This window comes from Schistocerca nitens, chromosome 11 (assembly GCF_023898315.1).
Source record: "Schistocerca nitens isolate TAMUIC-IGC-003100 chromosome 11, iqSchNite1.1, whole genome shotgun sequence".
Lineage (NCBI taxonomy): Eukaryota > Metazoa > Arthropoda > Insecta > Orthoptera > Acrididae > Schistocerca > Schistocerca nitens.
Genome location: NC_064624.1, coordinates 113,524,022 through 113,543,655, shown reverse-complemented (window position 1 = coordinate 113,543,655; position 19,634 = coordinate 113,524,022).

Below are 19,634 nucleotides of genomic sequence, written 5' to 3'. Positions count from 1 at the left end.
TGTACCTATGTTTTCCTTCCCAACTTCTGTGATGGCCCTTTTTAGAGATGTCCATTCCTCTTCAACTGTACTGCCTACTGCGCTATTCCTTATTGCTGTATCTATAGCGTTAGAGAACTTCAAACGTATCTCGTCATTCCTTAGTACTTCCGTATCCCACTTCTTTGCGTATTGATTCTTCCTGACTAATGTCTTGAACTTCAGCCTACTCTTCATCACTACTATATTGTGATCTGAGTCTATACCTGCTCCTGGGTACGCCTTACAATCAAGTATCTGATTTCGGAATCTCTGTCTGACCATGATGTAATCTAATTGAAATCTTCCCGTATCTCCCGGCCTTTTCCAAGTATACCTCCTCCTCTTGTGATTCTTGAACAGGGTATTCGCTATTACTAGCTGAAACTTGTTACAGAACTCAATTAGTCTTTCTCCTCTTTCATTCCTTGTCCCAAGCCCATATTCTCCTGTAACCCTTTCTTCTACTCCTTCCCCTACAACTGCATTCCAGTCGCCCATGACTATTAGATTTTCGTCCCCCTTTACATACAGCATTACCGTTGCAATATCCTCATACACGTTCTCCATCTGTTCATCTTCAGCTTGCGACGTCGGCATGTATACCTGAACTATCGTTGTCGGTGTTGATCTGCTGTCGATTCTGATTAGAACAACCCGGTCACTGAACTGTTCACAGTAACACACCCTCTGTCCTATCTTCCTATTCATAACGAATCCTACACCTGTTATACCATTTTCTGCTGCTGTTGATATTACCCGATACTCATCTGACCAGGAATCCTTGTCTTCCTTCCACTTCATTGACCCCTACTATATCTAGATTGAGCCTTCGCATTTCCCTTTTCAGATTTTCTAGTTCTGACATTTCACGCCCCGGCTGATAGAACGTTATCCTTTCGTAGATTATTCAATCTTTTTCTCATGGTAACTTCCCCTTGGCAGTCCCCTCCCGGAGATCCGAATGGGGGACTATTCCGGAATCTTTTGCCGATGGAGAGATCATCATGACACTTCTTCAATTACAGGCCACATGTCCTGTGGATACACGTTACGTGTCTTTAATGCAGTGGTTTGCATTGCCTTCTGCATCCTCATGTCGTTGATTATTGCTGATTCTTCCGCCTTTAGGGGCAATTTCCCACCCCTAGGACAAGAGAGTGTGCCCTGAACCTCTATCCGCTCCTCCGCTCTCTTTGGCAAGGCCGTTGGCAGAATGAGGCTGACTTTTTACGCTGGAAGTCTTCGGCCGCCCATGTTGATTATTTATCAAAATTTAGGCAGTGGCGGGGATCGAACCCGGGACCGAAGACGTTTTGATTATGAATCAAAGACGCTATCCCTAGACCACGGGTACCTCACTCATTCTGATATTGTTCCGAAACTGTGTTACATCTACATCTATGTACATAAGTCAGCAAGCCACTGTATGTTGTATTGTGGAGGATACCATGTACCACTACCAGCTATTTCCTTTTCTATTCCACTCGAAGCGAGGGAAAAAAAGATTGCTTACATGCCTCTGCAAGAGCTCTAATTTATCTGGTGTTTGTGATATTTATGCAAAATATATGTTGGTCACTGTAGAATTTTCTGCAGGCAGCTGTAGCTATTTCATGGGAAGTGTGTCGTCTTCCCTTTAGGGATTCCCATTTGAGTTTATGAAGCGTCTCAGTAGCAGTCTCACGATGATCAGATCTACTGGTAACAAATCTAGCAGAATGCTTCTGTATTGCTTCATTGTCTTTCTTTAATATTACTTTCTGAGGATACCAAATACTCTAGGAGTACTCAAGAATAGGGTTGCCTTAGTGTTGTATATGTGGTCTCCTTTTGTAGGTGAGCTACACGTTCCTAAAACTTTTCCAGTAAACTGTAGCTGAAAATCCACCTTTCTTACTGCTGTTTTAATGTGCTCATCAGATTTCATATCACTTTGCAATGTTATGTGTAGATAGATATTTAACCGATGTGAATTTTTCAAGTAGCACAGCACTGTCACTGTGCTCAAACATTACAGGATTTTTCTTCCTACTTATCTGCATTAATTTACATTTTTCTACGTTTAGAGAATACGGCCATTCATCCAGACGAAACAGAAATTCTGTCTAAGTCACACTGTATAACTCTACAGTCACACAAGGAGAACATTTCCCCATATACTAAGGCTTCATCATACGGTGAGTAGTAAAAATTCTGCAAATTCTTTACTAAACAAAGGCAATTAATAACAAACTCCTTTTCTTATTATGGAAAGAAAGATGTTCCAGCTAATAAACCCAATATGCACCAGCCAAACAGTTTCTTTTTCTCTAAATATTATATGCACCTGCAGATATTAATGGCACTGTATCACTTGGAAGTGAGTCTGTACAGCCAAACTAACTTACTGTGTTTCCATCCAGCTCGCATACTCAAAGTGTAACTATGTTCTGACAATTACGTCAAATGCATTTTCATCTTTAGTATGGAATGGAGATGTAGACGAAGAGAATTTTTAACGACTGTGCAGTGGCCAATAGCCAAGTAATGCTTTCCGCAACCACACTTCTTTCATAGGTGTGGCCCTGGTGGAGTCGGTGCAGCTTTGCCCTTATCTGTAGTGTGCGCAGGATCACACGGACCCACTGTCCCACCCGGACTTCTAACACTGGTCTTCTTTTCTTTTAGTGTTCAACCCTGAGGTTGGTTTGCAGCAGAGCGCCATTCCTCTGTTCTGTCTGCCTTTGTCTTCATTTCCACGTATGTGTTACATCCAACGTCATTTATGGTGTGGTGCATGTGTGATATCCTTGGTCACCCCCGCCGATTGCTTCCCTCAGTAGCTCCTTCTGCTATTGTTCCAATCATTTTGTTGTGTCGTAGGACGTGCCCTAAAAGTTTGTCTCTTCTTGTTTAGATGTGCCTCCACAGACATCTGGTTTCCTGTACTCTTCTAAGCACCTCTTCATTTGTTACTTTTTGCCTCTCCAGCTGATCTTCATCGTCCCTCTATAGCACCACATCTCCAGGGCCTCTAGCCGTCTTCTCTTCCAATTGTCTAAGTTTCACACCCTTAGAGGGCCACACTCCAAACGAAAGCTTTTATGATACGTTTCCTCATTTTCAGACTGATGTTGTTGCTGGTGAGTAAGTTCCTCCGCCAGTTAAATGCCATTTTGGCCTTTTGTATTCTGGTCGCAATTTCTTTCCAGCTTCTACCATCCCTTGTGGTTTTGCTTCCCAGGTAAGTAAATTCCTCTATGACTTCCAGCTGCTCTCTTTCAATTCTCATTCCACACCTATTGCATAGAATTTTTTCCATTGTTCTGAGGACTTCCCATAGATCTTATTTTGTCTCCGTGACTATAGCAATATCATTTGCATAACGTACCATGTCTATCTTCAGCCCACTAATTTTGATACCCACCTTAGTAGTTTGTTGAACTTGGTCTATACCTTCCTAGATGCAAGCATTGAATATAAGAGGAGAGAGAGCACATCATTGTCTTACCCCTTTTCTAATATCTGCTTCTTGTTCCTGGTGACAGTCCCTAATCTCTGCCACCTAATTCTTATAGAAACTGAGTATCACACGGATGTCTTTGTACTTTATTCCACTTTTCCTCAGCACTCTGAACATCTCTTGCCAGATAACGTTATCAAATGCCTTTTCCAGGTCTACAGAGCCAATACAAGTTGGTTTATTTTTCTGTCATTGCCTTTCGATAACGAGTCTTAGTGCCAGAATCGCCTCTCTTGTTCCCAATCCCCTTCTGGACCAAACTGATCTTCACTCAGCATATCCTCCACCTTCTCTTCAATTCTCTTCAGAACTAATTTTATGAGAATTTTTGATGCATGTGATATTAGACTTAGAGTCCGGTACTGTTCACATTTTGTAGCTACTGTCTTCTTTGGTATAGTACAACGTAACCATCCAGTACTGGTGGTGGTAAAAGTCTACCTAAGTAGGTGGGTTACCGTCGCTTTGACCCGTCCAACCGCTACTGCAAGCTACCGTCTGCAGTAAATGGTTTCTAAAATTCGTGTGGACCACGAAATTAATGGCCCCTGCGAGTTATTGCTGGGTATGAATCATTTCTAGCGGAAGGTTTTAATGAACCGGTAAAAATTGGAGCGCAACGGATAACGCGTTTTTTAACCACGACAGAAGGCACCTATACAGGGCTTAATAGGCAGGATATAGCTTTTATTTGCTTTCATGAACCAGAATTCGACTGGGGTACTCGCTGCCACCTATTTTTTATGATGGACGGAGTAAAATCAGTGGGCATTAAAATCCGATACTTTCCCTAGTGGCACGAGTATTTTACTTAACGCACAACATCGCCGACCAATCAACTCGTTATGGGGGTGCAGAAGACACATCACTTCAATGCTGTTCAACCCACATGGACAAGTTTCAGTAGCCAACAGAGCCCAGAAAAATATGGACACACATGATTATTCCTTCCCTATTTTACACTCGCTCACTATCGTATGATTATTCATCGTGTACAATATATTTTCAGACCGAAACTACACTTTATCAATCCGGCGGTTGCTCCAACCGACCACGTGGCGCGAAAGCAAATTCACAAAGAAAACATATGGAAAATAAATAAAAATCCCAAAAACATTACTGTAAATGAAAGAGTAGATTAAAATACATTGAATGAGTGAATTTCCGTTAAGCACAGAGCAGTAACGTGACCGTGAGCTTAAGGCACATGGTGCGTTGCCTGAACAAGGCACTAACGCAAGGCCTACTGAAATTCGAGTAAATTAAGAAAATCCGTTCCATTATGGTGTTCAGTGGTAATCTCGCACCTGATTTCAACATCTGGACTTCATTACAGAGCAGATTTTAGACAATCTAATACCTATGTTAACATTACCAAAACGAGACCTGCGTCTCCATGTCTGTCCCGCACCACGACCCAGGAACAAGTGCTCTTCCAACCGAATTCGCCTAACCGTTCAGTTTACAAACGTGGTGGGGGTGGTGAGCCAACCTGACAGAGCCAATTCGCGCGCCTACGTGTCATCTTTGCCCTGACCTGCAAACTTGGTCTCTGCTAACCATGTTCGCACTTGGGGGGGTTGGTGCTACCCTACGCGAGAACGGCCATTCGTGCAGTGTTACAATCTGTGCCTAAAGCTTCCTGCTAGTTCACACACTCACTCATTTATACCGTGCAGGCCGCACAAAGGAAAGGAAAATGGGAAACATGGTACACAACAGAAAAAAATTCAATAAATAACCCTGTTTAGTCCAATCTCTCCTTTTGGACACCAGCTGAGGTATTACCTGCAAGAGAAGACACTCTTGCTAATAATTTCTGCGTGCTAGCAATTTAATAAAACATTGGAACGGTACAACAAGTTCCGTTTCATCACACTCGGGTATCTTCGAAGAAAATGGACTTGGGGCTGGGTTTCCGATGGAACGACAGTCCAGAACATTTTTCAATTGATGCCACGCGGAGGAGACCCTAATCTATACGCTGCACCAATCCGTTTTATATATATATATATATATATATATATATATATATATATATATATATATATATATATATTTAACATGCTATGCTAGGCACTGTTCAAAGTACAACATTTGACAGTTAGTCTGCCAAGACTGCACAAAATAATATCATTGACACGGTGACAATTGCAACAAATAATCTCAGCATTGTGAATGTTCTACAAGTGACATCATCTCAGGTAATTAATCTCAATTATAAAATACAGATGGGTACACATTATGCAAACACAATGAATTATTGCAACAAATATTCAGAGCATCCTTGAAGATTCTAGAAACGATATCACCTTAAGTAAATAATCACAATTGTACAATACAGATGGGTACACATTATGGAAACACACTTAATTGTTTTAACACACTGTGAATTGGAACACTCATAACAAGGGGGGGGGGGGCAGTTAGTGGTTCTCAATAGGCATCACAGAAGTACTGTTCAAAATATTAAAATGAGTAAATATTCACGTAATTACAAAGACAAATAAATACACATAATGGAAAGACTCTTAGTTATGTCAAGACACCGTGAGATGAAACATTTATAGCAAGGGTGGCAGTTGCTGTTTAACAACACATCAAAAATGAATAAACAATCACTTAATAAAAATATATCTCCTTCAGGAGCTACAAAACATTTCCTATTATTCGTCTTATAAGAAACTCTAACAAAAACTCTAATTTCAGTTTCATTAGTTATTGAGTCTGCTAGCCTATCACTAAACCCTTAATAAAGCATTCTCATTATTGATTGCAATAAAGCTACGTGGGCCATGAAAGCAATGTTATGAAAAATTATATAGGCACAAATAGGTCACAAAACAATATCCCTTTACACATGTCTTAGGTCCAGTTAAAATCAAGTATCTTATCTCTGCTACACCGAGGCTTATGGTCGCCTTGTCATGACACACACTTAATTCTGGCCAGACAGGACGTAGAGAAACATTGTCGACCTAGGTTCTGATTAACTCATTAGGCGTACTTTAGAGATAATACTTTATGTTGAAGCCAATGGTCCTCTCCTTTTCCTCTCTGCTCAGAATCTGCTACGAAGTCATCAAAGAAGGATACACTAATGACACGACTAACCTAGGACAAGTAACATTTTATACATCTTACTCAACATATTCACATGAATAATATACAAGATTCTCTTTTGAGTTTAGAGTGGTATGATACAGAAACACTTGAGAGAAGGGGCTAGCTCTCTGGTTAGGTCGGTTATCACTGGCACTTCCTACACTTAAGTAGTCACACGCCACTGTTCAGTCACACGCACACAGTCTAGGGTTATCGTCGGGCAGGGCTTTCTCCCCCCCAATTTACTTTACTTGGGGGGTAGCCTATTATAATCAGCCGACTCTCATTCCTCACACGCTGTCTCCTTAAGTTTTATTGCGTCCAGCGCCATTGTCTTCTGCGAAATTCTGGCGGCAAGCTAGTCGTCCGTTGGCAGTGAACACAATGTTAAAGCGGTCGCCTTTGTTGTCCTGCAAGCAACCTGACCAGTGGAATGGGCTGGACTAAAGGTACAGCAGTTCCCGTAAGCCCACTTAAATCACCTGTCATACACTCGTTCTGAACGTTTGTGTCCCTTTATGGCTTGAAGTTTTCCTACTGTCCTCATTCAACCGCTAAATTATTGCGTGGCAGGTTTACTAGCGTTTATTGTCTTAACTTTCGGTGGCGAACAGTTCATAGCTCTCTCAACAGGCACTGCTGGCGGTGTCTACACATCAACGCCGTGGATCACTGAAAATGCAAATGAAGTTCATCATGACACACTTTTCTTAATTAAATAACGGAGGGTCCAAGTCCTCTTTACGTCAAAACCTATCATGGATCACGAAAAATGCTAGTGAAGTTCATTGTGATACCATCTACTTAGTTATGTCCCCTTTGAGTCTGAAACCTATCATGGATCAGTAAAACTGCTAGTGTAGTTCATCATGGTCTAATTAAATATCGACTAGTTTATGCCCTAAGTCCGAAATCCGCTGTCTTTATATTGCCAGTCTTTCACGGGTTCTCCCTCATTTCCGTGTCCATAGTCACTACAGGGGTTACTTATGAGACTAGGAGCCTTCAGTCTGTACCCCATCATCTCTTGGCTCTGGAAACAAACCAAACAGCAACCTACTTCTCCACTGACAAGTTCGGTCACGCTAATGGCTTCTGCTAAAGTCATTACGACCGCCGCCTCTTGCGTCCCGTCGTAACGGCAAGCGAGTCGCCGCCTGACAAGATGCGACGGAGCGATAACATCAGGGCCTCTTTTGTAGTCAAAGGCTTAGCCGCTCCGCCTGGCCGTGAGTCCCCGCAGGTGGCCGCCCGAGGCCGTCGGCGCGTGTCAGCAGCTGAGAGTGGTGCGTCAGCACAGGGCCGCCGTGGATGACAAGCCACACCCCGGCTCTGCCGTATGGGGTGGGGGAGGGGTGCAAGGCTCCATTCACACCGCCTGGCCCGTGCGTGCGTGCCCTTCCGCACTTGGCAGTAGCACCGGGACAGGTTCTCCCGTGTCCTTGCCACCTGGACTCGGTAAGCCGCCCTTTTCTCGCCATCGACTTTCAACATTCAGACAGAACAATTGTCATTCTCTTAAATGTTAGTGGACATTATCTCTTTACTTGATTACACCAAGTACATTTCTCAATTAACATACAGTACACAAAACTTAATTATTTACAGGTTTCACCAGGGCTTTACAATGGATGACAAATAGTTGCCAATACAAAATAATTCTTAACCTCTACATATTACATTTTGTTTGTACACAGGCCTCTCTGAAATCTTACGCTACTCTGTTTGGCAATTTACAGTAACTGAGTTCAAATACAGGTTTCTAAATTCCTGAATAATAATTACAACAAAGGAAGAAATGAGTCTCCAAAATGCGTTACTGTATGTGAGACGTAGCAACCTTTCTGTCTCGATTGTGGAGTAGGGCATGTATCTTGGGTTTTGGGGATTGTTATGTAAACCACTAAACCACCACCACGATCTTACCTCTCTATCTTCGTTCCGTCTTGCATGCTCGCATTTCCAAACTACTCGAGTATTACTCCAGACATTCATATGTCACCACAACGTTTTAGATATTCCATTCACCATCAAAATTTTCTAATCTACTATTATGAGAGATCGTTAGCAGTACTGACAGATAGCTAGAAGCATTATCCCAACGTTTTTTTTGTTCCTTTAACACACAGGCAAAGCCAACACAGGCGACGTAACTGCTCAACCATTAGGTATGACCAGTTTAGCACACCATCAAACACTGAGTAGCTAGTTACATATCACAAGAAAAACACAGAATAGAAGTTCATTGGAACGATACCACCTGGAGTTATTACCTCTCGTTACAGTTTCATACTTTACCTGACTCAGATGTTTCCTCTTTGTTTTGTCAAGTTCAGTCCACCAAGAACAAGTTGTAAGGTGTCAGGCAAATCCAACACCTTCCATGAAAACCCTGACATGATAAGCAAATCCAGTTGTATGTCACATAACTCCGAATAAATCCTGACATTAAATTGACCAAAGTAATACGAGTAACGAGTGAGCAAATGGAATACCACAGACTAACACAAGAATGCCTAAATGCATGTCATACCTTCCCACAATGAGACAGACGCAGTTCCGAGGGGAGAAACGAGAACAGAAGCCGAGAGCAGAACCGGGTGAGGCCATTCTTATCAGCATCTCGTCCCTTTCAGTGCTGTTTGTTCCCTGGGAACAAACATTAAAACACAGAAACCGCATACCACATACTAATAGTTATAAATCTAAGGGCATACGTTACATCTTGTATCTAGAGTGTCATCATCTTACGTCAAGATCTCATTCATGACTGCAACCAGTACTCCTTCCTGTTACCTCTCTGGGGCTTCCTCTTCATTCAGTCGTGCCTTCATTCCTCTGGATGGTTTACCTCCAGGAATCTTATCTTGCCTCCATCTGATTCTCCTCGCTATGGTGTGTCACATACTCCTTACCAAGTTCAGCTCGCTCTCGGGGTCTCTCAAAGTCATCACCGCATAAGTCGGTAACACTTCATAGCGCTGCGTCTCTGCATAACACTAAAACAGAAATACCACAAGCACACAAAAAAATTCGGTGCCTTTTGCAACCAACAACTGGTCCCGTTGCTACCTCGGCGCGAGCCTTTACTACCACATAAGCGCATCTAATGGCGCGTTTCCCCATCAATATACTTTGCAAAGGTTTACCTTTCCCAGCGTAACTACTTCTCGTTTCCCTTCCGAGTGATCCTCGCTTCTCCAGAGCAAATCACCACCATAGCGTACGAATATCTTCCTTCGACACTCGTTTTATCCCCTTAGCTTCTAGCTTATGACCAGGCAAGGACAGCAAGAAGGGTAATGTTGTGGAGTACTATGATTATACTAAACTAAATGGTTACCTGTACAGGATGACCCTCCTGTCCCTTGTTCTTACTCTACCCATTTTTTTATGTTGGCTAAGTGGTGCAAGCCTCTTGGCTTACGAGACCTGACAGTTTCGATTTCAGTGGCGTTCTGCTGTGCGACACGTCTCACCCTAAAGGGTCCTGAATACACGTTGAAAAACTTACTGCTAACATGCCGGTGTCTTTTGGACAATCTATGAGTCCTCACGAGAACCTTATCGCCAATTTCCAGTACTAATTGTCTAACGCGTCCCTTTTGTCGCCTTTTTCTACTTAATGCCTCCTTCCTGATATTTGCAGTTGCTAACTCTACTACTAATCTGTGTCGTTGTCGCCTTTCTGGTGGCCAATCAACCAGTTCCCTAATTCTGTTGGGAGGTGACTGATTCTTCAGGACCAGTGTAGGACTGAGCTTCGTCGTCCCATGTGGAATTTCGCTCAGGATTCCCTGGAAGTCTGCCAGATATTGGTCCCACTGACGGTGCTTATTGTGGCAGTAGGCTCTGCACAGTTTTACTACTTCCTTTGTCACACTTTCTGCGGGATTTCCGGCGGAAAAACAGCGGGAAATGAACACCGTCTTTATCCCTTTCTGCCTCAGAGTGTTTAGCCAACATCTCGACCGGAATTGTGGACCATTATCCGAAATTAGTTTCTCCACTCTTCCTACCTCTCTTAGGAAATGCCTCTTAAGAGCAGACACGACTGTTTTTCCGGTCGCAGAGCGCAATGGGGTAAATGTCACAAACTTGGAGACTAATTTCACCGCAACCAGAACATAACCCTGATTAGACTGCGGGACCGGCCCAAACAGGTCCACCGCTCCTAATTCCTTTAGCCGACTCGCTATTATAGCGTGTAAGGGTGCTCGGCAACACTGGGTCGAGAGCTTCTCTGTCTGGCGGACTTTACACGTTCTCAATACCCGTTTGATTCTACGCTCCATGCTGAAGCTGCATAAAGCACTTCCGCGCCCCGAAGTGGCCGTAACTGAGATGTGTATGCCATATTAATTTATTGATTATTTCTCCCAGCACACAGACCAGCCATTTATCACTGTCGATTTCCCTTCTGAAAAACAACACGCCCTTCCTTAGCATGTAAAACCGACGCCACTCTCCGGCGCTACCGTCCTGTAGCTGAGTCTTAATGTTGCCCCACACCTCATCTCTGTCTTGCTCTCTTGTCATGCTACTCAGCGCCGCTCTTAAATAGTTTTCCAATGTCACTGGGCTCATGTACATTACATCGAACCAATTCTCCTTGAATTCGTCATCTTTCCCTTGCGTCAGTCCAATCAGACCTCGCGATAAGGCATCAGCTACCACGTTTTGCGGGCCAGGAATATGGAAAATTTTGAATGAAAATTCTTGAAGATACAGGGCCCAGCGCAGTAGGCGGTTGTGCTTAAGCTTCGCCGTCATGAGAAACTGCAAAGCCTTGTGGTCCGAATACACCTTAGTAGTTCGCCCAAACAGGTAGTACCGAAACTTAGTGAACCCCCATACAATAGCTAATGCCTCTAGTTCGGTCACCGTGTAGTTTCTCTCGGCTTGGTTTAAAACGCGACTTGCGAAAGCCACCGTTTGCGGGATAATATTTCCATCCCTGTTTGCATCTTGGGAAATGGTAACGGCTATGCCATCACGCGAGCTATCGGACGACATGCAAAATTTCTTCCCCAAGTCGGGGTGAATCAGAATAGGCGCATTTAACAATGCCCCTTTCAGGGCATCGAACTCCTCTTGTGCCTTACTGTCCCAATTCCAGGTTGTTCTTTTGCCGGTTAGTTGGCACCCTCTTGGGGTAGTAACACTTTCTATCTTAATAAAACGTTTGTAGAAGTTGACTAACCCAAGGAAGGCGCATAACCTGCGCTTTGTCCGTGGCGTCGCATATTCCCTAATTACTCGCAATTTCTCGTGGGCAGGACGGTTGCCTTCTGATGAGACTTTATGGCCCAGGAAGTGAATTTCCTTTCTTCCGAATTCAGACTTGGCCATGTTGACACTGACATTTCTATTTCTCAGAGCTTCCAGTAATGACGCGAGCACTCTGTGATGTTCTTCCCACGACTCTTCCGCGATTAACACATCATCGATGTAGGAAGTAATTCTTTTACGGAGCGCCTCCGGTAAAACCGTGTCCAATGCGCGTCTAAAAGCGGCAGAAGAGACACTCAACCCGAACGGAAGCCGTCGGAACTGGCAAGATCTGCCAAAGCAGAGAAATGCAATGTATTTCCTACATCCTTTCGCCAATTTTACTTGCCAGTAGCTTTTTCGCAAATAGATTGACGTAAGTATACGTACCCCATGACATTTCTGGAGCAGGGTGTCGAGCGTCTCTGGCCGATTGGTTTCCGTCTCAATAATATTATTAATCTGCCTAGAATCCAGAACTAGACGGATCGACCCGTTCTTCTTCGCCACAATGTGTATAGGACTATTGTAAGAACTTATTGCCGGCTCTATTATGGCCTGCTGCAGCATAGTCCTGATTTCCTGTTCCACAGCCGCGCAGTGAACAGTAGGTATCGATATGTTTTCGGTGCAAACGGCGTATGGGGCTTCACTTTAAATTCATACTCGAAATTTTCGATAGGGCCAGGTGAATCTGCAAACACGGTTTGGTACATTGTGAGAATCTCGCGTAGCTGTTCCCGCAATTCAGTCGATCCTAAATGACGCGTTTTCTCGTGGACTATCTCCCCGACCGTTTTCGCGTCAGTCTGCTCACAGGCACACCTCGGCGCCACCATCCTCGCCGATCACACACATACCGAGGGACGCACACCCATCTCCTTCTGCTACGCGACCTTCATCGAAACCAACTGCCATTTTTGTTTTATGACCGCTAAGATGGACGCACGTCCTCTCAAAAACGAACACGGCCTTATAATGTTTCAAAAAGTCAAGTCCCAGCACTAACCTCAACCGCAAGTAATGGCACAATCAGGAACGCGGCCGTAAGTTCGCACGACTGACAAGTAAAGTCGATACACGCCTGCTCTGTCGTTTCTACACTTTTGTTCCCTACGGCACCCCTTACTCTTGTTTTCTGTAAAGGTAGAGTCGGCCACGGACTGCCCACGCTGCATCGCGTGAAAACATCCTCCCTCATCACCGATGCCTCACTTCCCGAGTCTAGTAGACAAGGAACTGCAAGCCCATTAATTGTAATGCTGATCGTAGGGCACTTGACCGAGTTTACTACCACTGTCTCCTCCAGCAATACGTCCCGTATGTCCTCGTACTCCAAGCACATTGCATTGACATGGTGAATCTCACCACTCGGCGTGGCAATGGTGTCAGCTCCTGTCACCTCTTGTCACGCTTCTCCGTCTCCGCGTTCCGTATCACCGCGGGATTTACGTGGCTCCTCTGACCTCCCGCCTGCTGCGTGCCGTGAATTCTGCTCGTTAGGACGGAACCGCTCTTCCCTAGAGCGTCCCCAGCCTCTGCTGCGTTGTCGCGGGCTCCAAGGGGCGCGGCCACGCCTCTCATGGCCACGACCGTGATTATTGTTACCGGGAAACTGAGGTCTCCAACTCTGGTTGCGCCTTCGCCCGACATTCTCGTCGAAGTTACCTTCAAACCTAACGGCATTTTGCTGCTCACTTATATTTCTTTCAGTACCCAACTCTTGCAGCAGGTTCTGAAAGCCACTAACTTCGTCCATACCTCTTCCCGCAATTGTAATTTCTTTACGCAATTTGCTCGGGAGTTTAGTAAGACAGATTCTATTGAGATCGTACGGATCATACAGTGCATCAAGGAACTGATTGCTCTCTACCGGGTATCTGAACGTACTGTCAACGTAGTTCTCTCGCATTAAGATGCCCAATTTCACCCGCTCTTGCATGCTCCGAGACCAGAACTCGCTGAGGAAAGCCGCCTTAAAGTCCTCGTACGTTCGACAGTCCTTAAGCATTATTTGCATTCGGTTAGCCGCTTCACCTCTCAGGTGACTGCACGCGAATTTTATTCTTAGCACATCTCCCCAGGAGCGAGGCAGCGAGTGTTCAAATTGATTGAGCCGCATCGAGGGCGCTACGTCGTGGTTCGGGTCGGGGAAAAGAAAATAAGATTGCACTGAGACAAAGTGTCTCCTGCATTCTTCCTCATCAGTATCAAAATTCATTCCATCATCAGTCGTGCGAGTAGGCGGCTCCGGATTACGCCTTAAATTACCGAGTCTCCCTTCAAAATCACTGTATTCTTGTTCTTCTCTACGTCTACATTCACTTCTGGAACTTTCTGCTCCCCTAGCCGCATTACTAACAGAATTACTGCCGTTGGCGCTTTCATTTTCCTGCAGCTTATTATGCAGGTCAGCTATCATGCCCCGATTGCATTTGCTAATATCCGCCTGCACCCTTTTAAACTGCAGAAGTGACTGAATTTCTGCGGATTCCGCAACAGGAACCGGCTGTGTCCTATCCGAGTCCGTTCCATTATTCAGCGCTATTTCCTCTACCGCACTCGTCAGGACGCCTACCTGATTGATGACCTTATCAATCTCGTCTGCTTGCGCCGTTAGCTGCTCACCGTGAGCGGCCACCTGTTCGCTCATACGAGCAACCACTTCTCTCTGTTCCGTGCAGACGCTCTCCTATACTTCTCTAACTTGCGACTCGGAAGGAAGCACTATTTCTCGCAGGGACAGGTCACTTTCAAGCACTGTGACCCGGTTTTCGAGTCTGCTTGTGGCCTCGCTGACTTCGGTTTGCACAGACTGTATCTCCTTTAACATGGAGTCAGCCAGTGCCTGGTTTCCAGCAGTGGCTGTTTCGACTCGGGTTTCTAACGCTTCTAGGCGTTCCTGTTGGTGCCCTAGCTTGCGTTCTTGTTCGTCGAAACGGCTATTAATTGCGCCTATCTGTTCGTATAATTTTCTTGTTAGTTCCTCGCTTAATGCCTTATTTGAGTTATTAATTTGCAAGGACAAATTATATTATAGCGCCAACGCCTTGTCTGAGTCCAGTAATGTCTTATTTGAGTCTTCTAACGCCTTATTTACCCTCTTCTGATCATCGGCTTGCTGCTTCACGAATTGCAAAATACTTGCTAGCAGTGGGTTCTCGTGGCCCGTATTTTCCGCGCTAGCCTGTGCTGTGAAAGTTGGCTCGGATGCACATTCCTGAGTCGCACCCTCACTCGTGCTGGTGGCTTCCAAGGTCGCCTCCGCACTGCCTGCCTGGGGCCCGAGTCCCGTTACAAACGCACGAGGCTCCACTGTTTGTCCGTGGCCCGCGGTGAGCTCACCCTCGAGATTCATCGCCCCGGTTTGGTACTCCGCACCAGCCGGCAATCCCTGCGTGCTGCACACACCACCGTTTTCGTCGTGCAACATATCCATCTCTGCTATGCTTTTCGCGCGCACTCTAGTAATAATCTGACTCATTACCTATGTTTACGGTTTTAATCACTGTCCCCTACACACTATGGCTCTGAGCACTATGGGACTTAACATCTGTGGTCATCAGTCCCCTAGAACTTAGAACTACTTAAACCTAACTAACCTAAGGACATCACACACATCCATGCCCGAGGCAGGATTCGAACCTGCGACCGTAGCAGTCGCGCGGTTCCGGACTGAGCGCCTAGGACCGCTAGACCACCGCGGCCAGCCCCTACACACTATACAACATACAATAAAATAACCCAGAAATATCTAATTAACCGATCTCATGTACCAAAACACCCGTAAATTCAACTATAGCCCAAGACACAACAAAATCAGCAGAACACAACATAGATAGAAGCAACACTCTATTCAGCACAAGCAGAATTGTGCTCCACTATACAAGAAAAAAAATTATTATTTCATTCAATTTTGTTAATTTAATGCAACCTAATTACTGATCAAAAGGACCTGTGACTCGATATCCAGGCGGGGTCCCCACATGCAACATAACCTTCTAGTACTGGTGGTGGTAAAAGTCTACCTACGTAGGTAGATTACCGTCGCTTTGACATGTCCTACCGCTCCTGCAAGCTACCATCTGTAGTAAATGGTTTCTTAAGTTCGTGTGGTCCACGAAATTACTGGCCCCTGCGAGTTATTGCTGGGTATTAATAATTTCTAGTGGAAGGTTTTAATGAACCGGTAAAAACTGGAACGTAACGGATAACGCATTTTTTTTTTTTGAACCACTACAGAAGCCACCTATACATGGCTTAATAGGCAGTATATAGCTTTTATTTGCTTTCATGACCCACAATTCGACTGAGGTACTGACTGCCACCTATTCTTTATGATGGACGGAGTAAATAATCAGTCGAGGGTAGAGATTAATTGATATTTATGCAATACCGATGGTATTTCAACAACTAGTCGTGTTTCTCTTGATATGTACATCATCAAAACCGGTCTCTAGTTAATATGCTTCAGTTTCACCACGTAATTATGAAATGGGACAGATGAGCGCAGACCTGGCTTCAATGTAATTCTATACAACCGCACAATTATACCTAAACTCTCGGTTATTACATTCAGTTACTATAGATTACTCAGAACAAGTTCCGCAAAGACAATACAAGCAAAACTAGGTCAGGGTGGAAGAGTATTTCCCAAATCTTTATCAAATCAGTGGGCATTAAAATCCGATACTTTTTCTAGTGGCACGTGTATTTTACTTAACGCACAACATCGCCAACAAATCAGATCGTTATGGGGGTGCACAAGAAACATCACTGCAACGCAGTTCAACCCACATGGCCAAGTTTCAGTAGCCAACAGAAACACAGAAAAATATGGACCCACACGATTATTCCTTCCCTATTTTACACTCGCTCACTATCGTATGATTATTCATCGTGTACAATATATTTTCAGATCGAAACTACAATTTATCAATGCGGCGGTTGCTCCAACCGACCACGTGGCGCGAAACCAATTCACAAAGAAAACATATGGAAAATAAATAAAAATCCCAAAAACATTACTGTAAATGGAAGAGCAGATTAAAATACATTGAATGAGTGAATTTCCGTTAAGCACAGAGCAATAACGTGACCGTGAGCTTAAGGCACATGGTGCGTTGCCTGAACAAGGCACTGACGCAAGGTCTACTGAAATTCGAGTAAATTAAGAAAATCCATTCCCTTATGGTGTTCAGTGGTAATCTCGCACCTGATTTCAACATCTGGACTTCATTACAGAGCAGAATTGAGACAATCTAATACCTATGTTAACATTACCAAAACGGGAGCTGCGTCTCCATGTCTGTCCCGCACCACGACCCAGGAACAAGTGCTCTTCCAACCGAATTCGCCTAACCGTTCCGCTTACAAACGTGGTGTGGATGGCGCGCCAACCTGACAGAGCCAGTACGCGCGCCTACGTGTCCTCTTTGCTCTGACCTGCAAACTTGGTCTCTGCTAAACTTGTTCACGCTTGGGGGGTTGGTACTACCCTAAGCCAAGACGACCATTCGTGCAGTGTTACAATCTGTGCCTAAAGCTCTGTGCTAGTTCACACATTCACTCATTTATACCGTCCAGGCCGCACAAATGAAAGGAATATGGGAAACGTGGTACACAACATAAAAGAATTGAATAAATAACACTGTTTAGTCCATTCTCTCCTTTTGGACACCAACTGAGGTTTTACCTGTAAGAGAAGAAACTCTTGCTAATAATTTCTGCGTGCTAGCAATTTAATAAAACATTGGAACGGTACAACAAGTTCCGTTTCAATAGGAACAATGATACATTTCTGGAAGTCTGTCAGTATCTCTCCTGTGTTATAGATGGACCTAATAAGTTTAAGCAGCATCATTTTCGTGCTGTCACCAACATTCTTTATTAGTTCTGCAGGGATGTCATCAATACCCATTGCTTTGTTGTCTCGTAGTTCTTTTAGAGCTCTGTAAAATTCTTCTTGCAGAATGGTTTCTCCCTTGTCACCTTCGTCTTCTTGCTCTTCTCTTCCTATTACTTCCTCGGAAAGAGGTGTTCCGGCGTACAACTCCTCTATGTATTCTTTCTATCTCTTCACTAAGTCTTCACCAAACAGCAATTTCCCCTCTTTATTTTCTATTGTGCCTAAGAGTGTTGTTTTACGTTTGTTAAAAAACTGATTTGCCTTTCTGTAGGCTAAATCAGTTTCTTCCGTTTTGCATATTTTATTCCACTTCCCTGCACATTTATGTAGAGTGAAAATTTCATTCCAGAAACGTCCCCCAGGCTGTGGCTAAGCCATGTCTCCGCAATATCCTTTCTTTCAGGAGTGCTAGTTCTGTAAGGAGAGCTTCTGTAAAGTTTAGAAGGTAGGAGACGAGGTACACCCAGAAGTAAAGCTGTGAGGACGGATCGTGAGCCGTGCTTGGGTAGCTCAGATGGTAGAGCACTTGCCCTTGAAAGGCAAAGGTCCCGAGTTCGAGTCTCGGTGCGGCACACAGTTTTAATCTGCCAGGAAGTTTCAAATTTTCTTTTGCTTTCCTAGATTCTCTATTAACTAAATTCCTTAGTCTTCTGTATTCAGCTTTTCTTTGTTCATCAGTTGTATTTTTGTATAATCTCCTGTTTTCTATAAGCTCAATAATAATACAGGTAGTGCTTCATTAAAAAAAAGAAACAGAAAAACAGGGGATACTGGTAGTGGTCAAAATCACATATACTTGTCTGCAATTGCAAGTCAAACCCTGATACATGAAATCAGCCCCTTGAGTATGGAGCATCCAAACTGACAACATACAGACAACTGTTTGGATGTCTACCACCAGTGCTGGTGCTATGGTAATGAACTGCTAACTGGTTTTCATCAGTCATTTTTAGCCTACCATGCAGTCTCACTGTCATTCTACATTTTGTTTGACCAGTACTTAATTAACAGCTAGTTGTCTCATCGTTTCCAGTGCAAGAAACCGCCTGCTCTAATCCAATAGTTTCTGAGTCGCTGAGTTACTTTTCTGTGATGGACATTTCTATTGGTAATTCCGCACCTCTGTGTGATTGGCTGTTAAGAGGCGGTTAACTAGATTATGTGATCAAAAGTATCAAGATACCTGGCTGAAAATGACTTAAACGTTCTTGGCACTAGCCATCGCTAATACTGGAATTCAAAATGGTGTTGGCCGACCCTTAGCCTTGATGACAGCTTCCAGTGTAAGTAGGCTGTTTAGGTTTTTTTATTGGTAACGCCACGTCTGTATGAAAATCACTGGCTGTGCTGTGTGCAGTCTGTGGCTGCTTTGCATTGTTGTAATACTCGCCATTGTAGTGTTAGGCAGCTGGCTGTGAACAGCGCGTAGCGTTGCGCAGTTGGAGGTGAGACGCCAGCAGTGGAGGATGTGGGGAGAGAGATGGCGGAGTTTTGAAATTTGTCATGAACTGCTATATTTATATATGATGATATCAAGGTAAATACATTGTTTCTTCTCTATTAATATCTTTCATTTGCTAACTATCCCTATCAGTAGTTAGTGCCTTCCATAGTTTGAATCTCTTATTTAGCTGCCAGTAGTGGCGCTCGCTTTATTGCAGTAGTGGGAGTAACGAAGATTTTTGTGAGGTAAGTGATTTAGTGATTTGTGAAAGGTATACTTTAATGTTAGTCTGGGCCATTCTTTTGTAGGGAATTCTGAAAGTCAGATTGCGTTGTGCTAACAAACTATTGTGTGTCAGGATAAGCACAGTCTCGTGTATAGTT